Here is a 22,387-nt window from a genome sequence, read left to right on the forward strand (position 1 = left end):
TGAACCCCTATGTACCCATCAAACATCATCAACTATCAAGCGGCAAAACATACAAACCTGAAATAAAAACAACATGCAAATAATAGAGAAGAATGTGCAATAGGAAGTGCAGTTAGAGAAAATGAGTGCTGTGGATGCTTAGAGAAGATTAGTTTGTGCTGAATGGGCAGAGAAGAAGAGAAAGAACATTCTAGGCAGAAAGGAGATGCCGTAAGAAAAGATGTAGGAATGAGCAGAATCCATGATAATTTAGAAGAGACTAGCGTGCTTTGATCACAACTCCATGTTTGTATGTAAAAGTGGTTGTGGTAAGATGGAAGGATTTGAGAGCCAGGCAATATGTTTTAGTACTAATTGGCCAAAGAAATAGTTCCGGCCTGGAGTGACAGCATCAAAAATACCTTCTCTGGGCCGGCCTGGTGGCACAGCGGTGAAGTTCACTCGTTCTGCTTCTCAGCGGCCTAGGGTTGAGCAACGTTAACTCCATCTGTAATCTTAACGCCTCTTGACCACGTAAAGCAGCATGTCACAGGTCCTGGGGTTAGAATGTGGATGTCTTTGAGGGACCATTATTCTGCCTAGCACAAGTTTCTTTCATATCTGCTCACCAGTAACCACTCTCATAGAATATCGAGACAGAAATTCTTCATTGGCTCAGAAAGGAATTCTTTCTCTGATTTAAAATAATGTTTATCATTTTAGCTGCCTTTGAGAAAAAGAAAAAAGAGAAATTAAACACTACAAATCACAAGAATTATACAACCAGATATAAGCATTCTTACAAAACTGTATACTAAAATCAGTCATTGCAGACATGACCAAAAAGTTGTGTTTCAAAGAGTAAGAAGCTAGCATTTTGGGGGGCTGGCCCAGAGGTGTAGTGGTTAAGTTGACACGCTCCACTTGAGCAGCCCAGGGTTCACGGGTTCTGATCCCAGGCGCAGACCTACACAGCACTCATGAAGCCATGTTGTGGCGGCATCCCACATATAAAGAAGAGGAAGATTGGCATGGATGTTAGCTCAGGGACAATCCTCCTCACACACACGCAAAAAAAGTTAGCATTTTTTGAGTGCTTACTATGTGGCAGACACTATAATAAATATGTTAGAGATATGATTGCCTTTTAATCTTTAAACACCCCTCTAAGTAAATTTTCCTCCTTTTAACGATAAGGAAGCTAAAGCTGGAAGACTTTAGGTAACTTCCCAAAAGACACACGGTTAATGAGAGATCTCAAAGTCTTCCTGCTCCCCCATGCTGAATTCTGTGAAATGTCAGCTGTGTCCATCAGTCAAGAAACAATTTTTTCAGTAGTGGTTAAGATCAAGGCATTTAAAGTATTGTGGAATCAACAAATAGGAGATACGATCCCTGCCTTCAGTGAATTTGTAATCTAGTTTTAGAAATGAGGCGAAAACACGTGGAAGGTAGGATAGCGTAGTGCTTTAGGATGGATTTGGGCAGCTTGGGTTAGAAGCCTGCTCTTTTACAGCGTAATCTTTTGCTACACGTGGGCCTGGTCTCCCTTCCTCCTCGTGAGTTTGTGACGGAGATGAGCTGCACGTGAAATCCCTTAGCCGGGATCTGGCACAGAGCAAGCTCTCGGGAACGGTAGCTGCTGTTATCGTAGTAAAATCCTGACAGTACAAAGGCTGAGTTAATGATTACCCAGTCAAGGGACATAGGCGTTCAGTGGAAGAAAAGCTAATTGTCAAGTGAGTGATTTCATGTTAAACTTGCAGGCATATACAAAGATTTCTTTTGTTTATGAATAGTATGACTGGCAGTATGGTGTAGTGGTTAAATGCGCTAGCTCTGGAGAAGATTATCTGGTTTCAAATTCCATCTCTTTACTAATTTGTCTGTGCTTCAGTTTCCTCATTTGTAAAATGGGAATAAGTATAGTACCTACATCATGGGGCTGATGAAGGGATTAACTGAATATGCAAAATGCTTAGAAGACTATCCGGCACATTCTTAGTGCCACGTAAGTGTCACTATTAGTATCAAGGATACACCTGGCGTTGCCATCGTATACCAGCATATGCCATCAGTGAGCCATTGTAGTTGACAGTGACTGTCTCAGTTTCACGTGGCCATACAAGTGATTTGCATAGCTGGACAACATCGCCAGTAGGAAGGACATTGTACAGGGATGTACCATGTGCCTACAGTGTAGCTGGCAGTATGCCTTGGGTAATACAAAATGGCAGCACTCTCCATTTTTATAAACCTCCCTCACCAGTTGAGGAGACAAAACTGATGGTGGATGAAATACACTAATTAAGTGCTAACATGAGGGTTAAACTGACTCCAAGTGCAGTAGGAATTCAGAGAAAGGAGAAATCATTATGGATCATGTCACCTTCTAGAGAAAATAGGGCTTGAACAAGGCCTGGAATAATGGGTGAGATTTTATGGACTGGTAAGAAGATAATGGACAGTTCTGAATATAAGAAACTGCCCCAAGCCTGAAGCCTCATGCAATTTTTGTTCTAACCTTTCTCCCCACTCGTTAAATAAAGAGCAGCAAAGAAAGGAAAAGTGAGTGAGGAAGCTACAGATGCCACATGCCTGTGGAGTCATAAATAAATGCTTGTTCTGTTGAAGGGATTTAAGAACAAAGGATCCATAGATAGAATTTAGAGGCTCCAGAACTTGAGGGGAAGAGAAGTTTACATCTTTATTTTCACTAACCCCCCCACTGAAATTTGGTGTTTTCTTAATCATGAATATGGGCAGCAAACCACAGTAGCATTAGCAGTAACCGTGACTTTGTCATCAGTAGAAATCACAGATTTTTTTCATGTGAGATTATAACTATGCAGGTATCTCAAAATATCATTTATATTCATCTCCTTTGATAAATTTTCGGCCCACTGCTACTCTTGTTATTTAATAGTTTTTTTTAAAGCACAGATATTATTATATCGAAAATGTTTATTATTTGATAACATTCCAATGCAATGTGTTTCCTTTGTAATCCAGTGTATTTTATTTTATTCACTTAAAAGCGTTATTCTGAGAGGGGTTCATAGGTTTTACCACAATGACAAAGGAGTCTGTGGCACTAGGATAATGCTTCCATTTATGGACTTGGGACTATATTTTTTGGTTACCGCATCTGTAGTTAACTCATACTGAATTTACAGTCAACTAAAATCCCTTTTTTTAACATGTTAGTTTAGGCTATATTTATTCCCTAATATGGGCAACTACCATTACTATCCAGCCAGTAGCAACTGATTGACAAATATCATGAAATTCTTAGAGCATCATTTTATAAATATTCCTACCTTCTTAAATATAGAATTTAGCATTAAGGACCTGAGGTGCTATTCTGCAAGATATTTTCTATATGCATATATATCTGCCAAACAAAAATTATATGTTTCTTTTTTCCCCAGTTTTATTGAGATATAATTGACATATAACATTGTATTAGTTTGAAGTATAAAACATAATGATTTCATATATGTGTATTTTGCAAAATGGTTACTGCAGTAAGTTTAGTTAACATCCATCACTTCACATAGGTAAAAAAATTTTCTTTCTTGCGATGAGAACTTTTAAGATTTACTCTCTTAGCAACTTTCAAATATATATGCAATATTGTTAACTATAGTCACTATTGCTGTACATTAGATCCCCAGAATTTATGTCTTATAACTGGAAGCTTATACCTTTTGACCACCTTCACCCATTTCCCCCACCCTCCAGCCCTTGCCTCTGGCAACCACCAGTGTGTTCTCTGTTTCTGCTTCTGTTCAGTTTTTTTAGGTTCCACATAGAAGTGAGATCTTACAGTATTTATCTTTCTCCATCCAATTTATTTCACTTAGCACCATGGCCTCAAGGTTCATCCGTGTTGTCACAAATGGCAGGATTTCCTTCTTTTTATGGCCAAATAATATTCCAGTGTGTGTGTGTGTGTGTATGTGCACTACGTTTTCTTTATCCATTCATCCATCAGTGGACACTTAGGTTGTTTCCATGTCTTGGCTATTGTAAAAAATGCTACAGTGAACGTGAGGGTGTAGATATCTCTTCAAGATAGTGATTTCGTTTCCTTCAGATATATACCCAGACATGGAATTGCTGGATCATCTGGTAGTTATATTTGTTATTTGTTGTGGGATCTCCGTACTGTTTTCCATAGTGACTGCACCAGTTCACATTCCCAGCAGCAGTGCACAAAAGTTCCCTTTCCTCCACATCCTCGTCAACATTTCTGTCTTGTCTTTTTGATGAAAGCCATCCTAACAGGTGTGAGGTGATAGCTCATTGTGGTTTTGATTTGCATTTCCCAGTAATTAGTGATATTAAGCACTTTTTCCTGTACCTGTTGGCCGTTCGTATGTGTTATTTGGGAAAATTTCTATTCACTTCCCCTGGCCACTTTTTAATCAGATTGTTTGTTTTTTACTATTGAGTTGTATGAGTTCTTTGTATATTTTGGATGTTAACCCCTTAACAGATATAGCATTTACAAATATTTTCTCCCATTCCTTAGGTTGCCTTTTTAATTTACCAATGGCTTCCTTTCCTGTGCAGAAGATTTTTAGTTTGATGTAGTCCGACTTGTTTATTTTTGCTTTTGTTCCCTTTGCTTTTGGTGTCAAATCCAAAAAATCATTGCCCAGACTGATGTCAAGCAGCTTACTCCCTATGTTTTCTTCTAGGAGTTTTATGACTTCAGGTCTTATGTTCAAGTCTTTAATCCATTTTGAGTTGATTTTTGTGTATGGTGAGAGATACTGGTCCAGTTTCTTTCTTTTGAATGTGGCTGTCCAGTTTTCCCAGCACCATTTATTAAAGAGACAGTCCTTGCCACATTGTATATTCTAGGCTCCTTTGACAAAAATTAACCATATACAAGTGGGTTTATTTCTGGGCTCTCTGTTCTTTTCCATTGATCAGTGTGTCTGTTTTTATGCCAATACTGTACAGTTTTGATTACTATAGCTTTGTAATACAGTTTGAAATCAGAGAGCATGATGCCTCCAGCTTTGTTCTTCTTTCTCAAGATTGCTGTGGCTATTTGGGGTATTTTGTGATTCCATACAAATCTTAGGTTAGTTTATTCTATTTCTGTGAAAAATGCCATTGGAATTCTGATAGGGAGTGCATTAAATCTGTATATTGCTTTGGGTAGTATGGACATTTTAACAATATTAATTCTTCCAATCCATGAGCACAGAATATCTTTCCGTTTGTGTCTTTTTGCAATTTCTTTCATCAATGTCTTATAGTTGTCAGCATACAGATCTTTCACCTACTTGGTTAAATTTATTCCTAGATATTTATTTTTTTGATGTAATTGTAAATGGATTGTTTTCTTAATTTTCTTTCTGATAGTTCATTGTTAGTTTATAGAAATGCAACTTATTTTTGTATATTGATTTGTATCCCGCAACTTTGCTGAAGTCATTTATTCTAACAGTTTTTTGGTAGAGTCTTCAGGGTTTTCCTTATATGATATCATATCATTGCAAATAGTGACAGTTTACCTCTTCCTTTTCAATTTGGATGCCTTTTATTTCCTTTTATTGCCTAATTGCTTTGGCTAGGACTTCCAATACTACGTTGAATAGGAGTAGTGAGAGTGGGCACCCTTGTCTTGTTCCTGACCTTAGAGTAAGCGCCTTCAGCTTCTCACCACTGAGTAGGATGTCAGCTGTGGGCTTGTCAAATGTGGCCTTTATTATATTGAGATACTTTCCCTCTATACCCAGTTTCTTGATAGCTTTTATCATGAGTCAATGTTGAATTTTGTCAAACTTTTTCTGCATCTATTGAAATGATCATAAGATTTTTATCTTTCATTTTGTTCGTGTGGTGTATCACACTGACTGATTTGCCAATGTTGAACCATCCTTTCATCCTTGGAATAAATCCCACTTGATCATGGTGTATCATCCTTTTGATGTATTTTCTATAGGCAGATATATCTGCCAAACAAAAATTATGTATTTCTTTTAAAAACAGTGGTACTTTTGGGTTTGTTTCGTGGGGTACAGGATAGAGAAGGGCAGTTATGCTTATTATTGTTGTGTAAAAACCACCCCAAAACTTAGTGATATAAAACAATCATTTTATTACATCCAAGGCTTCTGAGAGTCAGGAATTTGAACAGGACGCGGCAGGTATGCTCCATGGATGTGCTGTTCATGATGTTTGGGTCCTCAGCTGGAAAGATTTGATGGCTGAAGTTACGAATCAACTAGGAGCATCTTCACTCATGTGTCTAGTGGTGCATGCTGGTCATAGGCTGCGACCTCAGTTGAGGCTGTCATCCAGAGCACCTGTGTGTAGCCTTTCCATGTGGCCAGTGCTTCCTTACAGCATGGTGGGCTCTTCTTCTGGTGGTTGAACTGCGTAGATGGCAGTTCAGGACTCCAAAAGTGAGTGTCCTAGAAAACAAGGTAGAAGCTGCCTGGCTTTTTCTGACCTATGATGAAGCATCACATCTGCCAGACTCTTGTGATTGAAACAGCCACAAGGCCACCCAGATTCAAGAGGAGAAAAATTCAACCTGCCACTTGACCACACCGTACAAGGTCGCACTATGCAAGAGTGGATGGGATGGTGATGCTGTGCAGTTATCTTTGGAAAATACACTCTGCACCTATGACTGGGTGCAAAACTGTGGTAGTTTAAAGTATCTGAACCAACGGTCTGCTCTGACACAGTCTTTGTGGAATGATTAAAGATGAAAGATCATTTGTCCAAATGACTCAGATTTGAAGTTGAGGTTTATAGTTATGTTACCTACTATTCTATTATTGAAAGTTCCCCTTTTTTAGGTTTGGAGGAAGGATGTATATTCTTTTCCAAATTTGAAATTTTTGTTTCCCTAAAAGTTGTAACTCTGTGTGTTTATCAACAGAAGATCTGAAAGCCACAAGTGTTACCTGACACATCTAATAATGAGAGGGAAAAAATATTTCATATTTTGTCCACTAAAATTTTTAATTACTGAGAAATCACAGATGACAGTTTATTATCCTAGAAGAAACATCAGGGTGAATTGTATAGTATGTGAATTATATTGCAATAAAAGTTTTTTAAAAAAGAACCGTAAACAAATATTGAATTCCAACTAATGATATGCATGCCGAAGTGGTTAAGGTGAAGTGTACTGATGTCTGCAGATTGCTTGAAATTCACCAAAAATAAGATGGGCTGGTGGCTGATAGATGTTTAGAAAGTGATAAAGCAAGTATAGAAAAAGGCTAGTTGTACAACTTAGGTGGTGTGTGGTCTATAAAAAAAAAATCTTTCAACTTTCCTATATGTTTCAAATTTTTCACAATAAAATATTGTGAAAAATCAGGAGATACCACTACACAGCCACAAGAATATCTAAAAAAGAAAGAAAAGTGGATTTTTTAGGATATTTTCTTCATTAAAAGTTCTGACCCAGTTTTGGTGAAGTGAAGTAAGTCATGTTGCCTGCCAGGCCACATATTTTTATTCATGTAATTGGATAATTCCTTGGTGATAGAGAAGGCAGAGGGAAGAGTTAGGGACAACCTCACCGCAGTTCTGTGACTGCAGTCAGAGCCTTCCAGACAAATAATTGCAGTTAACACAGTTTTACCACCAGAGAAACTAAAACTCTAAACTTCCTGTATAAACAGAGCATAATCTCCATTTCGAATGCCATTTGCCCTGCTAAAATCTTATACCCCTTTTTTCTCTTTAGGCAATTACTTTTAATTTTTTTCTTTTCTTTGACCTCAGCAATATGTTCCCTGTTTACATTATTCATGGAATCATGAAGGGTCACTATTGTCTGCCCAATCCCAAAATAGTTTGGCACCTTTTCAAATTGTTTTGCTTGAATTGTACTGAAGCGGGAACCCGCTGACGCAGGCATGTGCTCCAGCGCTCTGGGCTCTGGTCAGGCCATGGAAGACAGATAACAAGACTGAGAGTGTCTTTGAGTTGCTAAGCAAAGAGCAGTTGGTGAGGAATAGTAAAACTTTAGGATTTTTTAAGTCCTGCGGTAAAATTTGGACTCACTGAAACATTTATACCGAACTGAGACTGGTACTAACTAAGAATTGGGGTCATTCAGCAGAACAGCTGTTGAGTGGACTGCCCGTCTGAGGTGTCCACCAATGCCTGGTACGACTGTGAGAGGCCGTGCAGAACCCCTGCGCTTAAGACACAGCAGCATAGCGAGGAAGAGAAGTTGGAGAGGACACCAGGGCGTGAACACACTAGCACTGCAAGATGGAGCAGAAAGGAGGCGGGTGCCAAGGAGCAGATGGAGGAGTCCTGTCCCCCTGGCTCTCTTGCCCAGCCTGAGAAGCCAGGCCAGGGGAGTCTGTGATCACGGCTCAGAAATGGGGGCTATTGCTTAACGTTTAAGCTGCCCCATCAGTCAAAATTGCCGTTCAATATGCTCCTTACTCCCTGTTTTGTGTTTCCTCTTGGATTCCTGTCAGAAACTTGGCAGCTTGGGAAGCTGACTCCTATTTTGTTCTGCTTAAGACTCTTACTTCCAAGTACATATTCCAGCTCTGTGTGCCCAGGTTTGCTGTCTGCATGGTTGAATGCTGTCCCTGGAAAGATGTACTTTTGAGCTGGTATGAAGTCAATGACTTGCCTTCAGCATTGATGAGGAAGTTCTGAAGTTTCTGTTTCAAGGCTTTGACATGTCAGCGTGTATAAATCTAGTCTGATGCCAAGCTGCCTTATGCCAATAGGGTCCTTTTGATCTCAGTGTGCAAGATTTTCCTTGTGGCTTTTAACCTGTTGCCATTCAAAGAAACAGAAAATTATAAGATTATGATCTATAACATAGATTTTAGTCACGAATGTAATTAGTACTGTACCACAACACTGCTTTTGTCGTTAGACTTTTTAACTGTGTTTTTTAAAAAATCTGTTTTCTAAAACCATGCATTCAACTCCTGATTTTCCATTCAACCCATGAAGATGCTTCCCAGCGGCTCAGCTGGAATCTGGATTTGCCTTCTTTCATTCAGCACACTTTTGAACCAGTGGCAAGTCTTGTTGTGGGGGAATATTCGGGGTAGCAAATTCTAATTTGGCAGCACCCTGGGGACATTAATCAATCAGAAAATATAAATGAGCAAATCATTTCTCAGATGAAATTGTTCGATTGAGAATAATGTTGAAATGAAAACACCAAAATGTTGACCAATTAAAAACACGTTTACAATTCATAGGATCCTTGGTACGGTTAATTTTGTTTTTATGAGCCTTTATGGGGATTGCCCTTTCAGCCTTTATAATTTAAATAACTGGCCCCACTTGTTAACTGCTCTGCTGAGTTCACCCTTACCACCTTACCCTGACTGGCCCCATAGGCTTCCTCACTTCCGTCACCACCCATCTCAGCCTGGGACGCAGCCCCGTTGCCAGCAGCTTCCACAGTGTGTTGTTGTGGAAATGTTACTGATTCAAATTTTGGGTGAAAAATTGTAGTTTTACTGTAATTTATATCTTTATCACAATATAAACATTCATAGTGTTTCAGATATTTAAATAGCTGAAATGTTCCTCAGACAAAGAGCACACTAACAAGGTTGGCCGTCGGAAGTAGAAGACCTCCCACAGGAAACTTCAGACGTGTAATTTGTTTTTGTTGTTGTTGGTTTTTAATGTTTATTCTTTTGTCCAAAAAGCTGATGATTAAGACGTGAAAATTCAGGATGGAGGTAGCACTCGATTTCTTCTGCACAGATTGAAGGGAAGGGTGATCTCAGAAATACTGAGCTACTGTGAGTTTTTTTAAATGAAAAAAGAAAGTCATTCATTTTAAAATTCATACATGAAGTTTCTGATTACCCTTGTCTATGTTCAGATAGGTTAATAACCTATCATCTGTGACTTCTCAGTAGTAATCCCTAGTGCAAGTGCCTATTTAAAAAGCCTCTGTGGAAGGAAGGGAGCCTTGCGGGGCCCAGTAATTTGGAGGGCCCAGTGACAATGAAAATGTGAGGCTCCTTGTTCAAAAAACCGGAAAAGGTGCTATTAAAGGTACTAAAATAAGAAGCTTTTCCTTTCTTCCGGTGTTTTTGGAAAAACCTGTAACAGCGTTTTCATTTGGTAGTTTAGGTCCTGCCCCTTCAGGTACATGGACGCTCTGAGAGCACAGCCTCTCACAGGCCCCCGGGGTCTCACCCGTGACTCATGGCTCAGCAGCCCATCAGATGTCGGGTTTCCCTCCTACCCACCATCAGACTAATGCGCTGTATCTTGGCCATAGGTAGGGAATCAAGCCAGGCATCTCCCCTTCCCACAGCCCCACTGCCCCACTGCCCCAACCCGGGCAGCCTCCACACTGGAACAAGACAGCTGCCTGGATCAGAGGTGGGCGAGAAGCTTGCCCTGCCCAGTGCCCACCGATGCTCTGAGGCACTGCCAACCCTGGGCAGGAAGGCGACCTCCATGCCCCACTTCAGGATGCCGTAGAGTGCATGCCGGCCCTGGGCCTTTCCACACCCATGCCCAGGCCCTGAACAGGGCAGAGCAGCAGCATTCACTGGGGAGGGAGGGCAGAAAGTGGAAGCCAGTGAAGGTTGAAGCACCAGGGAATGGCAGAACCCATCCTGGGAGGTCAGGAGGGGACTGCACTGTGGCCACACCCCCTCCCCTCTGTGTATGCTCCATTGTCCCGTCACACCTCACTTACAGAACACAAATTCAAATATAAAATTATTAAGAATTTTAAGACAGCAGTCACAAAGCATTACACTCCAAGCACCTGGCCCTTCTATGTGACCCCCCCCCCACCCCCGATGAAGCTGCCTACAGGCTAAACCCAGTCTGCCTGTGAAATCCTAAAGTAATGCTAACATCTGTTATGCCAGGCACTGTTCTAAGCACTTTACATGTATTGACTCCCTAATCCTCAGAAGCTCTGGTCCAGCTCTGATTTTATAATTTTATATAATTACATAATTTATGAGTATAATTATGATTATATATAATATATAATAATTAATATATTAATAATTAATAGTAATAGATAAATATAATAATTATATATAATAATATATTATTATATAATTTTACATAATTTATAATAATTTCTAGGATTGACTTTTGTGGCCTTAAGAAACGTATATGTCAGTATCTGTGTCCTCACCTTTGGGCTTGGAAGAAAAAGAGCTTTATTCGTAGAGTGTTTTTTTACTTCCAAGTGAGGCCATATAAAGTAGAGGTTTTGTTTGGGAGAATAACAAGAGGAAAGCTGTCTCATTCATTGTATTGTTACACATAATAACTGCTAAGTAAAAATTTGTTGGATTATGAAAGTAAGGCAGATATTAATTATACTTTATACACAAAAAAATTGGAGACTTAAAGATGGTAATTTATTGGCTCTGGGTAGCTAGTTTATGAATGAACCAGGACTTGGGAGAATCAGGTCTCATGTTCTTTCTAAAAGCACTCCTCCTTAAAGAATAGAGGGTAAAATAACCACCTCTGTTGAATGTCAAAAGGAGTTTCCTTTTTGTAAATTATTCCAAACTTCTAAGGGGGCCTAACCACAAAAGCTACTGTGTTCACACCTGTTGGTGGACAGAGGTCCCTCCCTTGCACACATTAGTGTCAGTGAATATAGTGATCTTGCCTTTTGCTTTTCAGTGTATCCACTAAAGAACATCAAAGACTAATAAACTCCAACTCTCAGAGCAGGAATTGCACCCAACTGAATAATAAAGAAAGTGGGATCAGGAAGGTAGTTACTTACCGCCGTTATTGGGCAAGTTGATGACAGCAGAACGCTCATCTCAGACGGCTTTGCAGCACAGACATGCGCAGCACTGAGCATGCGGAACAAATACTCCACGTGCACCTCTATTGAATAGCAGATCTGTTGGCTGAGGGAATAAGCAGCATCTTATTCATATACCTCCAGTATATTTTTTCACTTAAAGAGGCTCACCTATCTGAAAAATAATACTGCATGTTACTTTAAATCAAGCATGAACTATTGCTATATTATTCTTTTAGGCTTATAAAAGAAATAAGCTTTACTTCCAATAATAGAAAAATGGTGAAATAGGTTTTAAAAGCCATTTGCTTTGTAGCTTTAATAATGCTCAAATACTAGGTTAATAAAAAGGAAATTTTTTAGTTTTATCATTTTTCTCAGAGTATATATTTGTGGTGTGTCATTTATAAAATCTATTTCAAATCTATTTTGTTGTTACCAGATTTATAGTTACTTTACATTTATAGTTACTTTACATACATTCTGAAAAGTATTTTTAATAGTAAAGAAGAATATGTAATCTGTTAAAGGAAGGATGGTTACATCAGAGAATGGAGATAGAGAATTAGGGGTAGGGAGTGGCACTTCTACTTTCTACTCTTTCTCTATTTTATATTATATTTATATTATATTATCTTTTATAGTATATTAATTTATTATAAGCATATATTACTGTTACAATTTTTTTGAAGTTCATAAAAATTGGTTTTAAGGAATGAAGGCATATAATTAACAGTGGGCCATTTACACTTTGTCAAGAAATTATTTCAAACATACGATACTGTTCAAAAGCTTCTATGTATCCATCACCTGATTGTGACAAACATTAACATTTTAGGGAAGTAAATTTTTAAAAAGTAAATCCCTGAGCTTGCCCTGTTGAGCAAGAGTGACATGAGTTCCTAGGCTCTCCCGCCCGGCCCGGGGCTGGGCTGGACGGTGGCATATGCCGCGGGAGTGCCCGTTTCCTGCACAGTGCCCCGCTGCAGAGCAGTTGTGACCGTTGGTTGCTGGGCAATGGACAAGACAGCAAACCCAGCTCCCTTCACTTCTGCGTTTATTTATCTAGATTAATGATGTAGTCCATCATAAACAAACAAGGTATTTGTTATAGAAAGAGGATGGCTAATGCATTTCAGGAAATTTCAAGATTTTCCTTAGCATTCATGTGTACTTTCAGTGCTTTTAACCTTGGGAGACAGAGAGATTGTTTGGAAACCAAAATTACAGTTAGACTGAAAGAGTGCAATATGATTTCCTTACTTCCTGGTAAAAAGTACCATGAATCTTGGGAAGGTAGGTTGGCTTTTCTATTTAAATTGTTTCCTAACAAATAGAAAGAAGTTATAAAATAATTCATTTATATTAAAGCACAGAATAGTCTTATCATTTAGAGGAGAAAATCTCAGTTATGCTTAGCTCTCATTCTCTACCGAAATTCAAAGAAGAATCAAATCTAAAAGAATTTTTTTTAACCAGAAAAACAGAATGTTATAATCACAGCTCACTTAGACTATGCTTATTCATTTAGAAGATCTAAGAAAGTTATAATGCAGCGTATTTCAGATGTTCTCTAAGAGGTGATGGCTGCTGTCACTTGTAATGGGTGTGCTCACCATATTAACAGTCAGAAGCTCTACCGTCTCTAGACAGATTGTTTCCGCAATTAGTATCTATGTTCTAAGTTAGGAATAAAAATGTATGTGGGTCGACTTCCTCAGGCTCTACCTCCCAAAAGTGTTACAAAAATAAAATGAAGTAATAGATAATCATTTTAGGAGTGAAATGTAAAATGTCACCCAGGAAAAATGTCTAATAAAAGTAATAATAGACATCAATACTGTGTACTGGAAATTAGACTTCAAATCTCAGAACAATTTTGTTGTTGCACTTTTCTACTGCCCTTTTGTTGGTTATTTCGATAGGAAAGCTTTGGGGCTTTCGTATGCATAACTGCTTCAGCTATACGAGGAACTGACTCGCTTGCCCGCACTGTTAAGAAGCTGACGACCATCCTTCTATGCCCACTCAGTGCTAGCAAACAGCCAGTCAGCTTAATCAAATTATTGCAGTGGTCAGGAGGGTGCATGTGTGACTCAGCCTGGATGGGGGCTCTTAGCAAGTGCTTCTGTTTTCTTCTACCTTGTCTGATAGAATTCAGCCACAGTGGCTGCAACACTGTTCGTTTGGCTGAGACTTGTCCATCTTCAGATTGTTTAGTGGCCATTAATTGGTGAGATTATGTTATTAAAAGGGCCAACTTGAGAAAAGTCCGATAATGCCATCAGCAGGATGGCAGAATAGGAAGCACCAAGCCCTCTTTCTTCCCACAGAGACACTAACTCAACAGCAATACATGGACCAATTCCCTTTGTGAGAAATCTACACACCAGTGAAGAGGTTTCTGCACCACCCCAGGCAAGCTCAAAACCAGCCACATTGAAGCCAGTCAGAAAATTCATAGCACCTTCCTGCCATCCTCCCTCTGCTGGCACAGTGCCACGCTTGGGAGGACATTCCCACCCTCAAGTTTATCCCTGGGGAGAGAAAGAGAAGGCTGGACCTACATCCTGCGTTCTAACTTTGGGACTTTGGGGTGGGAGCAGTACCTGAGGATTTGGCTTCTATCTTGCCTGCCTCAGAGCACTGACAGGACCCGCCACACTCTAGATGTCTGGGGGCCACAAGGAACAAAAAGGAGCTTGGTGACTTGCTGCTGCTCCAGGATACCGGTGTTGCAGCAGAGAGGGCCCCGTACAGCTCAGCGACCCCTTCCTTTAGGGGAAGAGCAGAATGGCGTATGTATCCACTATTCTGGCTTTTCAAGGACTGCCCAAGACTCATTTCTGTCTCGCCTCTATGACATTGATCTCGGCAGCAATTTCCTGAATAGGACAACAAAAGCAAAAATAGCAAGTGGTACTACATCAAACTAAAAAGCTTCATCACTGTTACAGAGTGAAAAGGCAACCTACTGAATGGGAGAAAATATTTGCAAATCATGTATCTGATAAGGGGTTAATATTCAAAATATATGAGGAACTCCTACAACTCAGTAGCAAAAAAATATGTATAGAAATAACCCTATTTAAAACTGAGCGGCGAACTTAATAGACATTTTTCTAAAGAAGACATACAAATGACCAATAGATGTATGAAAACATGCTCAACATCACTAATCATCAGAGCAGTACAAATCAAAACCACAATGAGATATCACCATATACCTGTTAGGATGGCCATTATCCAAAAAACAGAAAATAGTAAGTGTTATTTTCAGAAGCCTCCGAACAAAGAAAAGCCCAGGATCAGATGACTTCACTGGTGAGTTCTGTTAAAAGATAAGTGAGGATGTGGAGAAATTGGAACCCTTGTGCACTGTTGGTGGGAATGTAAAATCATGCAGCCTCTATGGAAAATAGTATAGAGGAGCCTCAAAAAATTTAGAAATACCATATGACACAGCAATCCCACTTCTGGAGATTTATCCAAACCCCAGAATTGAAATCAGAATCTTGAAGAGAGATTTGCACTCCCACATTCATTACCACAATCGTCACCATAGCCAAGGGGTGGAAACAGCCCAAATGGCTGTGGCTAGATGAATGAATAAAGAAAATGTGGTGTATGCATGCAGTGGAATATTATTCAGCCATAAAAAATAAGGAGATCTTGTCATATGCTACAACACAGATGAACCTTGAAGACATTGTGCTAAAGGAAATAAGCCCATCACAGAAGAACAGAAGCTGCGTGATCCCACTTAACATAAGGCATCTAGAGTGGTCAGACTCATCAGAGCCGGAAGTCGAATGGTGATGGGCACAGGCTACAGGGAGGAGAGTGGGGAGCTGCTATGCAATGGGCATAAAGTTTCAGTCATGCAAGATGAGGAAGTTTAGAAGTCAGCTGTACAACACTATGACGGGGGTTAACTATGTTGTACTACACACTTAAAGACTCATTGAGAAGGTAGATCTCATGTTATCTGTTTGTTAACAGAATAAAAAAGAAAGTCTAGTTATTTTGATCTTAGACACCAACATTCTCATGATAAATAGGGAGGGTTAGGATGACACAGGTTTGCATTGAATAATGCAAGACTAATAAAGTGTAGTGAGACAGAGAAAATTCTCCAAGCCTGATGATTTCTGGAAAATATGCGTGACTGTACTGCACTGAAATACAGCATTCACTGAGGCTGCTTGTGTTTACTTTCAAAAGTGTGCAACTGGTGTTTGTTATAGATAGCAGAGGAAATTTTCTTCACTGTGTTTTAGCACTTGCTGACTTTTTTGTGTGTGATTTGTTCTATCTTAGGGCTATTTCAAATATGATTTTCTCATGGTAGACAGGTTGTAGAAGCTGTTTCTTGACATGTGCTATATGTTCACAGTACTTTCTTCAGTCTTTCTTTTTTGTGTCCAAGGTTATTAATGGTGACAAACTACTTTGTTTTGAATAAAATCTAGTAGTATTTATATTTAATAATTTTTTATTTTAGTAATGATTAATTTTACAGAATCTCTTGTTGAAATTCATGCCATATTAACATTATTTTAAAACTGTGCAACCTGCATGAGTTTTTAAAGAACAAGTTAAGAATACCAATAGGTAGTAATATTCAAATACCACATTTATCTACAAATACCTTAGCTTATACTTATTGCTAAACTTCCTCCTCTCTCTGTACAAAACAAGCACGTACTTGCCAGAGCGCGAGCAAATCCGTAATTTGCTTGATTAGAATCAACATTTCCGTTTATTTTGAATGTACAGCACATATTTGTCTGAATATTTTCTTGCAGACTCCTCATTTCTTTCATCCTTCTGCCCCTACCCAAGTTCTGAGGACGAAAATGAAGAAAACGCTTCTCTCCAATTCTTAGACGTGCCTTCCTCTCAGGCTTTGAAACATCAGACACAACTGCCGGGCAAAGGCTTGAGAAAGCCAACTTGTACCTTGAGGCTCTAAAGTCAGGGGAATCATGTAGACATCATTCTAAAATTCATACTGAATTATCTGATTTGGCTCTCTGGCGTAAAGCTCACCAGATAATTTCCAGAGCTTTAATTCATTTTCACCTCTGAGACCTTAGTTATTGGGAGGAAGGTTTTTCACTCTCAAGTTTTCCAGTAACGCTTCCATGTGCCGTTGAGCTGTTGGCACGTTGTACTCCCAGAGGACAGGTTTTGTTTGGCATCCTGAGGAATTTTGATATATTTAAGAAGGTGAGAAGTACACATTGGCATCATTTAAACGACATAAGTCTAAACCCAGATTGGCTTTTACATGCCAAAGAGGTGAAACGTGCCAACTATTTAATAGTACACAATAACTGTTCAACTACGTAAGTTGATTTCAGAAAACAGTTTTGTGTGTGTTTTATCCTGAATCATTTAGATACAATTATGCCTTATGGTGCCTTAATAATAGAGGCAAGTTGTCCATGACTTTCACATAAGCCGCTGTGAATAATATTGAAATGTTAGTTGTGCTGGAGTTGAATAAAATATAAGAATGTTGCCTTAATTCAAAATGCTTCGTCAGCAGCTTTAGCAGCTTCTGTGCTGCCAACAAATGTGAAACAGGAAAATAAAGTGTGAGGGGGATGATTGTAGACAGTGAGCCTCTTAACTTCTCTTAATAAATTTGAACTTTTAGTGAGCTGGGGAAACATTACAGATTGTCTTTTATTTTCAGACTTTTAAATATATGTATACTATTCTTTTTTTGAACTGGACCAACATTTATTGAGTGTGTTTGTGTGTGTATGTATATATGTGTGTGTGTGTGCATGTATGTGTATGTGTATATATATATATGGGATGGGACAGAGAGAGAGAGAGAGAAGCCAGATAGTGTGGAGGGGGAGGAGGTTGAAGTTATAGAAATAAGGTACAAACCAAGGGAAAAGGACTAGATGGAGTTTTACAAAATATGTAGGATATATTGGAGATGTTGTAATATGTTAGTTTCGTGGCCTACATGAAAGTCACTGTGAGTAACCTGGGGTCGTTTCCAGGAGATAGGCAGTCGCCCTCCAGACAGCCAAAACTGGTGTGACTGGGAAAGAAATGGGACTGCCGTCCTGGAGAGACGCCATCGGTAACGAGTCACCAGGGATAGAGACAAGCAGCAGCAGTTTTAAATATAACCCCCAAAAAACCCACAAAACAGATGCTCCAAATCTGGCTGCTTCTCTCACAGGCAGCCCTTTGTAGTGTGCTCCCGAGTGAGTGGCAGTGGACATTTACGTATTTAACAATAATTAATGATGTTTGCAAGCTACCTAGGAGCCAGGTAGTGGAAGGTAAAGGGGGAAGATAAGTAAGCCATGAAGGCCTTCTATATATTTAGTGCCAAACAACTTTTCTACAAGACGAAGGGAATTAAAGCATAAAAATTATTACTTTAAATTATACTTGGACTATATCCAAAAAGGAGCTTTTCTTATAATATGCAAAATAGAATATTTTACAATTGTGGATTACAATTCCTTTTAGAGATAAGCAGCTGAAGATAATTTTAGAACACCCTCCAGTTGTTTTCTTTTTCTGAAATGAGCCGATTCCTCAGTGTGTTCCTCAAAGTAGTAGTTAATATTATTATCTCTTCCTCTTGTACATCTAAATAAATCCCTCTACAGCAGAGTAAACCCAGATCTTATAGCATGGATTTCTGGTTGACACTTTATGATGAACACTGAACTATGAACATTACTGGTGTCTCTTCTTTCCCCACACATCAGACTGTCTCTGCTACCCTTGGCGAACTTACAGATATGGCAGGACAGAAAAGGCTGGTGGATGAGAAACAGTCATATCTAAGGAAGTGTAAAATTGTGCAGAGAGGTCTAGGGTTATAGCTCAGCAAAGAAAGTCAGTTAGGTCTAGAATAAGGAAGGTGCTAGAACTTGGCCAAACCTTGACATGGGGTGGAATTAGGAAACACTGAAAGGGGCGCGTCTTCCTGAGGGAGAAGAGCCCCAGTAAGAGCAGGGAGGTTTGCCTGCCAGCGGCACGCTGGGAATCAGTCTGGAAATGCCTTACCGAAGAAGATTCTGTTGGGAAAAATAACTGAGATGGGGATGATTTGTGGAAAGCCCTGAAAGCCATAGAGGATATGGAGAGCCAGGGCAGGTCTTAGCAATACGCTAAAAGCAACATTTGGTAAATATTAGTTCAGTGGACGCATACAGGGCGTATTGATGCAGGCAGAGAAAAGGGTCGGGGACGCAGTTATTTTAAGTGTGAGGTCATTAAAGTGTCAAAAAGTATAGTAAAAGTGAGGAAGGAAAGAAAGAGACACAAAAAGTCCCTTCCAATAAAGAACCAACAAGGCTAGACACAGATTAGTTAAGAAGAGCAGCAAGCATGCTAACAATGCAGCTGTTACCTGTAGCTTTTCTGAGAGATTTTCCCCCACACCTTGGACCTAAATCCTTTATACGCATCCGCACAGCGATTACCCCAGATTACTTCCTCTGTCCGTGATTTCTGATTCTAACGTGATCTTTACAACACCTTATTTAATTTCTGTTTATAGTCTATCATGAAAATGTGGAGGCTCTTACGTGCCTTTATACTAGGTCTCCCTGCAGTGTAGGTAAAAAGAGGAAAGGAATTTTGGGTAAGAGAAGAAGGAAGGAGAAATACTCAAAGAAATACGTGCAGAAATGTAACCGCGTAGTATTTCCTGTAACTGAAAAATAAAGTGAAAGAGATGTTCTTAGAGCCTGAGCAGGGCCGTGCAAGCTGCCTGCTTGCCGTCAGCTCCTGTAGACCCACGGCCCTGCGGGGCTGGCGGAGGCCCAGCCTGAAGCCACGTGTTCCGCTGGTGACTGCTCTTCTTCCCACTTTGCTGCCGCACAACAGCACTCCCAGGCAGGGCGACGGGTTGGCACCGGAACTCAGCCTCACGCCGAGAGCAGAGACGCTCGAGGGTTACAGCTGGGCCTTGTCTGGACTCCGGAGGAGCTACCGAGACCTCCAGGCAAGCAGCTGCCTCCCGAGGGCATGGCTGACTCGTTCTCTCTCAGAGCCTCTCTTCCCTGTCGCAGTGGCCTCCCCGGGCTGCCCGGGTGCAGTCACCGGTGTCTCAGAGCCCTTGATGGTCCTGCCTAAGGCCCAGCCTGGCCCCATGGTGTGACCCGGTGCCCTTGTCCTGTTGCTCAGTTCTCTCTCACAGACACTTTCTTGCATAAGAAGCGTTGGGGTTTTGTTTCTGTTTTTACCTTTCCTGCTTTCTGCCCAATACCTCCAAGCCCTCAAAGAGTGAGAAACGTGGATTTGGTGAGCTCTCCCGCCTGATCCAGGTTCCTCACAGGGCTCACCAGTGTCTGCTGTGGTGAAACCAGGCTGCCCAACTCCTGTGACCCCCCTGAGTGCTCGGTCCCCTGTCCACCTTTAGTTCCCGGTGTTCGTGGCTCACCTCCTTTCTCTAGCCTTTGGGCAGAAATGCAGATAACTGAAGTATGCAGGCAGAATACGCCTTCTCTCAAGACTGCCACGGAAGAGATTATATCCCCCAGTGTTTTGTGTCTCCACATACAAACTGTGCAAGATGCGAAAGGCCGAGAGAATCTGGGAAGTCGCCAGTCCTAACCTTTTCTTTTATGTACAAGAAGGTGACGTCTTAAGGCCACATCCTAAACCCACCTCAACTCAGTGTAGTGTGTGCATTGGAAATGATGACTTTCTAACAAGTCCACCAGTGGAAACTGGCTTTGGCACCTGTTTATAAAGCTGGCTCTAGCTGTAGCCAAGAACAAAGCCCAAAGCTCTTTTAAAGGATTAAACTCCAAGCATTAAGTTCCTACTTTATGTGCAGCACTCTTCCAACTCAAAAATTAATTTCAAACAGTACATACCATCTTTCCAACCCCATCAATCGTGTGTCCTCTCCCTGGTCTACATTTTGGAAAATACAGGAGAAGGAGGAGGAACCAAAACTCTCGCTTTGGGGAAGAAAAGCACAGGAAACACAGCTGCTGTTAATACCGCAGGGAAAAATGGCACAACCTGTCAGGAAGGCTGAACTGGGAGGGAGAAGAGAGAGACTGCATGCCCAGAGTTTGACATTGAATAGACACTCAATTTATATATATATGTATATTGTGTGTGTGTGTGTGTATGAGGAAGATTGGCCCTAAGCTAACATCTGTGCCAATCCTCCTCTTTTTGCTTGAGGAAGATTGTCACTGAGCTAACATCTGTGCCAGTCTTCCTCTATTTTATATGGGACACCGCCACAGCATGGTTTGATGAGTGGTGTGTAGGTCTATGCCCGGGATCCGAACCTGGAAACTGCAGGCTGCTGAAGTGGAGTGTGCAAACTGACCTGCTATACCACCAGGCCAGCCCCTCAGTTAGTATTTTTTGAATGAATAAAATGAAGTGAATCAATGAGCCACAGACCTGAAGCTCTGTCTCCAGCACAGCCTCACAATCTCTTGGATACCTCCACTTGATGACCCCAAAGAAACTTGAAATCAGACATCAAAAACTGAATTAATAACCTTTCCACCCATCTCCTTCTCTCTGATGTCCTGTCTCAGTGCCTCTCGTGAATCCAGCCACCTGCAGTGCTCACCCAAGAGCCGTCTGCTCTCGTTCACACCTCACCTCCCGTCCCTTAACCAGTCCCGTCCACTCTACCTTCACAGTATCCCAGATCTAATCAGAAGTCTCCCACAAAAAAAGATACAAAATGTAGATAGTTTATCACAATGTCAACTAACCCCTCTGTTGTAAAAGCTGTGAACAGAGAAAGGGAAAGCTATTCAACTCAGAGTACAACACCAGCATTCCGAAAACCACACAGGGGCACTCCGCTGTGAGCGCAGGTGCGGAATCCGAGACGAGACGCTGTCAGGTGGGAGCTGGCGCTTGTTCCCTCTCTCTCTCTCACAGACACACGCACGCACACACACACCCACCCTTGCTAGGTAGGGTTCCTCTCATAAAAACAGAAACAGTTCAACTTCACAAAGTACAAGAGTGCTTGATAAAATTCAGCACTTATTCTTGGTAATTAAAAATAATTTTTTTCAAAAAATAAATTTTTTCTAGGAAACTGAGCATAGATGAGAAGTTCCTATCTTAATAATAGGTGACCATCAGGAACAAAAAGGAAACATCTTTCTTAATGGTAAAAATTTAGACATGTTCCTGCTAAAGTGAGGAGTGAGAATGCCCACTCTCTCCAAGTCTATTTGACATTGTCGCTAGAGATGCTAACCATTTTAGTAACATCCCCCCCCAAAATGGAAAAGAAATAGTCTTATTAGAACTGGAAAGGACAGGGCTGAAGTGTCCTTATGGTCAGATAATGTGACTGTTTACATGCAGGAGGGTCCAGAAACTGTTAGAGAATTCAGCAACTTTGCCAGATGCGTAATCTCAGCTCTGCAGTTTACCCCCGTGTCACTTGGGGTGTTACTTGGCCTGTCTACACTGCAGTTTACTCACCTGTAAAAGGGCTGTTGAAAAGATTGAGTGACTTCACCTGTGTAAAGTGCCTGGCACCCTAGAAGCATTGTGCATGTGTAGCAGCCATTGCTGTTATGGCCATGTGCAGTAGCCTTCCGATACAGCAGGTGCACCCCATCAGGAAATAGA

At 40.6% G+C, this 22,387-nt stretch overlaps 1 protein-coding gene across 5 annotated transcripts in view; it reads left to right on the top strand.

The window, feature by feature from the left end:
* Positions 1-22,387, top strand: part of ELP4 (elongator acetyltransferase complex subunit 4) — a 234,730-nt gene that overhangs the window by 184,461 nt on the left and 27,882 nt on the right. The window lies entirely within an intron of this gene.

Source organism: Equus caballus, chromosome 7 (genome assembly GCF_041296265.1).
Source record: "Equus caballus isolate H_3958 breed thoroughbred chromosome 7, TB-T2T, whole genome shotgun sequence".
Classification (NCBI taxonomy): Eukaryota; Metazoa; Chordata; class Mammalia; order Perissodactyla; family Equidae; genus Equus; species Equus caballus.